Consider the following 7,116-nt stretch of genomic DNA (forward strand, 5'->3'; position numbering starts at 1 on the left):
TAACATGTAAGTTAGAAACTCTAGTTGATCATGTCAATACTCGTTTTAATTCTCGAGTTAATTATAGATATGGAAAAGTTAATACATTTCAAGAAATAAAAAGGGATAGAGAAAATCTAAAAAATGCCATTGACAAGCACCCAATCTCAAGAAATGACATCGTTAAGTGCGAGTTCCATGAAATGCCATCGTACAAGCGATTTTATCCCAAAAATGTCATCGCTGTTAGGGTTCCATCCATCCTGCGCTATTAAATATAATGTTCATCCTATAGCACACAACGGAGGGTTGCTAACGGAATCCTAACTGCGATAGCATTTTTGCGGACAAAGTCGCTTATACGAAGGCATTTCATGAAACTCACACTTCTCAATAGCATTTCTTGGAATTTGGCGCTTGTCAATGGTATTTCTTGGATTTTCTCTTTTTTAATTGACGGAGTTATTTGTTCTTGTGACTCAATAATACAAATGGAATAAGAACAGTTCAAATTTATTTCATTATATGAGTACATATATAGTTTTGACATATCACATGTACATGCACATATCGCCAACACACGCCTCTTGTAGGAAAACACAACGCCACACTTCCAATCTGTGTTTTACTGTCCACGTCACCTCCTGACTAGTTGTAGTGATATTGGAAAATTTTTTGTTACAATTTCAATACTGGAGCTCATAACAAGACATGTCAGCAGTAAGACTTCGATCAAGGCACAAACCTGCAACAGCGGAATGGCAGAGTAGTTCTGAGCTCTGCGCACATTCAGAATGCAACGGAAGAATCCACGGGCACCACACCTAGCCCACAGTGGGCGCGCGTGCTGCACTATCTTCCGTAGTAGGTTGGTGCACAGCGTTACGCACAACAGCGAAAATATAACGCAGAAGGCACCAATTCCTGTGCCATAAACCTTGGCTAGATCAAGCCGTGCTGCTAATGCCTGCAGGCTAATCATGGACGACCCAATGAGCACCCCTAGTCCCAAGATAAGAGCAAAGGTGCGTCCTATGACACCGGGCAAGATGGGAAATCCAGCGATCGCAAATAAAAGGATGGCACACGCAGAGATACTCAGTGAGTCTCCACTGAGCTTCTTAACTTTCTGAATTTGCTTGAGCTGATCGGTTCCTTGAGTTGCATTGTTGTTGTTGCTGTTGCTGCTGGTGTTATTGTTGTGGTAGATGGCTTGAACATTCAAGAAGATGTTAAGTGCTGCATTGAAAAGCAGAGCCGCGCATGTGGCCATGACTGCAGCAGATTTGCTCAGTGTGTCGGAGAATGCTTCCCTGTCAGCCTTGGCTTGTTCTGGGATCTTGCTGGACAAATGATCCGCACGAAATGTGCCAAAATCAGCTCCAGCAGCGAGCAAACTATTGCATACCCATCGCTGGTGACCCTTCAGAAATGTCATGGAAAGTAACTTCATAAGACATGAAAATCCATGTTCCCCCCTATTAATGAATTGATCTATGTTTTTCACATTACCCTACTTCTAGATATATTTCATAATTCATAGACGATATGATGTACGTGCATAGCGGTGTGATGCGTGTGCATCTTCGATATAATTACAGAAAAAATAATAGTAATTAGTTGTTAACATACATATCCATGTCTTCACACCTAAGATTACTTCTGGTCTTACATATTTGACATTCATAACAAGATTCAATCATACTTTTGAAACTTTAACCATAAATTCTTACATTAGTAGAATATGTTTATAGAATCTAATAAGTTTACAACATAGTGTACTTTGAGAGGTAAATTTACAGATACTACTTTTGTAAACTAAGCATTTGAGCAATTGATCATGGTTTAAGAGTTTAAAGATTGACTGAATTTTATTCTATACATCAAATATTAATGCCAAGAGGAAGTACCTTTGAATTACTTTGTAGAGAATATGTGAAACACCAACCAAATTAGGGAAATTCTACAACAATTTTTCGTTGTTCTAGTTGCCCAAGGTACATAATTTGTAGTGAACTTTGCAGAAATGGAATATGTTTAAAAACAAATCTCATTTCAGAATAAGAATACGAGTAAAAATGCAAAATAAGAGAAAGGGAGGGTGTTAATAGGACATACTGGCCAATATGTGGCATACGTCAGTCCGTTTGTTTTGTTCAGCACGGCATGATCAAGAGGCGTATACCCATTTCTGTTTCTGATACTTAAAGAGACATTCTTGCATCCCATCAAAATGCCAAAGGTCTTGTTATGTCCCTTCTGTACAGCCAAATGGAGTGCTGTATTCCCATCGTAATCCTTCATATTCAGAACCATTTTGAACATTTCATTCGAACAAACAAATCGCACCACATCATGGCTTTCCGTTTGGACAGCAATGTGGAGGATTGTCTGGCCAGAAGCATTGCATGATGACTCACAGCCAGGACACAATTTTATCAGCTGAACAATGATGCCAAGCGTGCCATTTGCAGCAGCAATGTGAATGGGCAATGAGCCCTCTGAATCTTCACAGTAGCCTGACGATGGATCCTTCTTAAGGAGAAGTTCAGTAACAGAAATGCAACTGGGTTCAGTAGTATACTTCCCGTCTGCCAAATAGTGAAGTGGGGTGCTCCCAGATTCATCCCGGATCTTAATGAGACTATGGTTCCAATTCACCAGTGTTCTACTTAGTTCTGCAATTGAGATTCGCAACATTAGTTAACTGTCTTTCTGTTGCATATGTCTCTTGCTATGTCAAATGCATGATCGTACTAGAAGTGAAAAAAACTGTAAAAGTCATAACGAGAAATAAAAAGGATGAAACAAGGGCAGTTGAAAAAGAAAAAAACCACATACAAAGATAGGCACTCCTTTTGTTCTATAGTTAATTAAGTTTGACCATTCGTATTATTAAGAAAATCTATGTAAGTATATGATTTATTTCATCATTGAAGGTACTTCAAGCACAACTTATATTTTTTTATATTTGTACTAAATTTAGAATAAGACAAATGATCAAACAAAATGTCAATAATATAATATATTTAAAAAGGAGGGAGTAGTATATAAAGATGATAGCAAATTGTTCATGAAGGAGGAAACTCCGTAGGATCAAATTGTACATGGTTTGCAGAAAATTTAAGATATATTAGCCTACTAAACGGTGAGAGATGTCGTGTAGGCTGTGTTTAGATTGGCCCAAAGTTTAGATTTTGATTGAAATTGAAGACGATGTAACTGAAAAGTTGTGTGTGTATGAAAGGTTTGATGTGATGGAAAGTTGGAAGTTTGGAAAAAAAAAAAACTTTGGAACTAAACACACCCATAATAAACCTTGCAGAACTTGGCAACGAACATAAGACTGAGTTTTGTACCTTCACTGAAGAGAACAGCAGCATGTAAAGCTGTTTTCCCTGCAGGTCCACAATAGGACGCGGCTCTTGGCATGCCTGATGCTGTTTCTGTGAGCACCTTAACAATGCTGTCTCTGCGCAATGTGGTCGCCAAGTAGAGCGGAGAAGTGCCCTCGTTGTCCACTATCTGCACCAGTGGCAACGGGACATCCCTTGATTGGCTTGGAACCCCCAAACCTGCATCTTCCGAAACCAAATATTCCACAACATCTTTGTGACCTTGGCGCACAGCCTCGTGCAAGCACGTCTGGCCATCGAGATTTTTCGCACGCAGAAACCAGACAAAGGTATCGGATTCCTGCATGATTCTCCTAGCCTTATCGACGATGAATTTGACAGTAACTATACTCCCTGGATGAAAACAATAGGAGATGGTTGGAAAAGTTATCATTATTTTTACGGAAACAATTATAAACTGTCAGAAAATTTTCATATTTATGAATTTAACTATTTAATGTCAACTTCAATGCGACGCTGATAAAATTCAGAAAAACTAAATTTTAGAAACGAAAATGGTAAAAGTCGATATATTATTATTATTATTATTATTATTATTATTATTAGTTTGCAGAAACCATATAGTTACGGTCTACCTGCGGTGGCTGCGCAGTGCAAGGGCCTGTCTCCTTTGTTGTTCTCTGCTTGCAGAAGCGCCGTTGCGAAAGCTCCATTCTGCGCTTCCAAGACGGTTTTCACAGGTTCCAAAACACCAAAGCTTGCAGCGACGTGGAGCACCCCGTCACCTTCAACCGTCGCACCCTGAATAGGGTGCAGCATGTCCCTTGTATCTCTTGTAACTGTTGATGGTGCATCTGATCGTGTTAATGCATTATGCTTGTTTGGATTCTTTTCTTGATCGGAATTGCGTGAGGATGTGCATTCAAAACAGAGACAATAGCTGCCAGATGATGTGCTCCGAAAAAGAAGACAAGAACAGGAAGCAGATCTGGAGGGCTGATGATTAATACTTCTTGAAGGATCTATAACAAGTTCACAAAATGCTTTTGCGTTGCCTGCCCGTGCAGCTTCTAATAGCTCAACATTCATCATTGTTTCCCCTAAACAAAGAAACACCAACAAGATCAATGAGATAATTAAGTTTCTGTTTTAGGCAGGATGAAAACTATATCATAAGAGCTGGGCCCATCATATCCCAAACAAGGTCTTATTGGCATATATAGTCGGAAAACTATATATTTAGAAGTTCATTTGTCCTATAACAAAACACAAAAGAAAATGCAAACTCTGATGTGTCTAACCAGGGAGCTTTTTGATCAACTCGGAAACATTAGTAGGCATGGCTGAATGATCATCCGAACTGGAGAGTATGTATGCTAGAAAGTTCTTCCGCAGCTCCTTTGTTTCCTAACAAGATGATGGATATACAAAATTAATGACGATAGTATATTGAATATGTATTCCAATCAAAACTAACTCTCCACGCATCATTACTTACAGTTGAAAACCACCGAATCAGTCGATGACCATCCCATAATCGCATAAAATTGAATACAAAGAATCCAGAGTCATAACTAGAAATAAATCATAGGGAGAAATGAGTTGATCACTTATCATGCAGTAAAACATATACCCATAATAAAGACGGGAAGAAGATTAAGCAAAGCTGGGTGTTAAGAGTCACACCTGTTCTGTTGCCTAGGCACTTTGGGAAACTCATGCTTCCAAGAGAGAAAATTGAAATCAACATCCATGGTTTCGTTAAGAGCATGGCAGACTTCTTTTCGGATTTTCTCATGACGCTTCACTGGATCCTGATCACCGCCTTCACTGGTATCTCGTCGAGAATCCAGAATGCAGAGCTTCTTATCATGCATGTTGAAAGCATATAGAGTCCAGTGGCCATCAGATGATACAGGGATTAATACCTATATATATATATACACATTTCAGCAAAAAAAAACAATGTTCAGATTCAATTTGGTAATTTCCTGGTTGCATTTTGTAACTTAAATTTGATCGACAGACCAATTGGATGACAAGAGATTAGTGAGAGTTTTTTCAGTTCTACCCAATTTGGATAGAAATAGAATAGGATCATACCAGATGTGAACCTGAAGGATCATACATAGTAGACAAACGGGAATACTCGTTCCTCAGATTGTTGGGATCATTGATATATTGCTGTGGAACAAGGAACAAAAATAGTTGTTATTATGACACTAGGAGAAGAGTAGAACTAGGAATTATATGCCGCCAACAACATCCCAAGGCGCACTCACGCAAACTTACCTTCCAATTTGAATCAACATAATGCCTCCAACCTAGACATTTTGTGTTTTTAAAAATTTCAGCATCCTGTCTTGCCATAATTCTAACGGCCAAGTCCATGCAATTTATACCCATGACTCCTTCAGGTTTTATTGTTTCCTGGATATCTACAAGCTTTAAATTGATCGGCAGGTTGCCTGATACCCAAACAGACCTGCAATTCAATCAATAATAAGGCTGGTCATGACTGCAGTAACAAAACTGATTGACTTATGACAAAGCTAAAACAACAAGTAATTTGAAACAGATGTAGTAGATGTTTAAAGGACGCAAATTACACTTACTGTCTGGACTCTTCATCGGTTACTTTTGTAGTCAAGCTGTACAATTCGTCTAGTATAATAGGATCAGGCCTCTTAAGAAATAGGTGGCGCTTTACCAAGAACGGTGACTTCAACTCCTCATTTGGTTTCACCACAATCTTAGTTGTGGGAGAAACATTTTTTAGGAGTCCATCTACTTGCATTGCATTCCCATCAAAGCTAGTAGTCAAAGGAACTTCTGATTCTATACAAGTCAAACAAAGGAAGTACATTGGAAAACAAGTATAATAACTCACTTCCAACCGTTAAACATGAAAGAGTGACACAAACACCTGAACAAACAAAACACTAGTTAGATCCATAAGGGGAACTGAAATACCTTGAGATGGCAATTGTTCTTTGTCACCACCATTCGACAGTCCTGAGTACCTCTTGTCGTTAGCAGAAGAAGGCATTGTCTGGTACTCCTAAGCCATTTATGGCAAAAAGTTCTCCTTTCTCTGTTTTTCAAATGAAGAGGACTAGTAATAATCTATCTTCTTTTATCTGCAAAACTTGTTCTGAAATTATCATTGAACCTCAGGCTGCAAATTGGTAAAATAACGCCCCAAAACTATTGAAGCAGGGTCTTTTTCGAAGAGAAAATTGTGCAAAACTGAAAGTACAGCTCCTTTTTGAAAAGAGAGAGTAATCCACCTATCCCAAGAGAAACTCTGGAAACACTGAAGTGTGGCAGTTTTTTTTTTTCTTTTAATTGGCTTAAAAGAACATCTTTTGGGCTATTGCAATTGAAAATGTATGAATTTCAAGGTAAAACAAAGGTAAAAGGTGTAACATGCAAGAGGAGATCCTTTTTTTGGGTCTCTTGGAGAACACCTAATAGACAAGCTGATTTTTCTATATTCTTCTAAGGTAATATCAGAAGTGTTGGAACTTAAGTTTGAAGACCATGAGGAGCAAAATGTCCTTCAAACAAAACCAAACATAGTGTACGACGGTGTGATGAATGGCACTTACTTGTGAGTTGTTCTTCTTAAGAAAGGCTAAATACATACCTTGGCGTTGAATGTGTGAAATGGAAATCGGAATGCAGAATCTAGGAAGGAAACTAGGATAGCTTCAGAGGTCAGAGCACAGGAGGATGGAATGAGGTAGGCAGGAAAGCTTGAGACTTTATAAATAGAAGC

The 7,116-nt window shown here is 38.6% G+C and overlaps 1 pseudogene; it reads right to left on the reverse strand.

Moving 5' to 3' along the window:
* Positions 1-569: 569 nt before the first annotated feature.
* LOC127785239 (uncharacterized) lies at positions 570-6,405 on the reverse strand (annotated as a pseudogene).
* Between the last annotated feature and the right edge of the window lie 711 nt (positions 6,406-7,116).

This window comes from Oryza glaberrima, chromosome 9, assembly GCF_000147395.1.
Source record: "Oryza glaberrima chromosome 9, OglaRS2, whole genome shotgun sequence".
Taxonomy (NCBI): domain Eukaryota; kingdom Viridiplantae; phylum Streptophyta; class Magnoliopsida; order Poales; family Poaceae; genus Oryza; species Oryza glaberrima.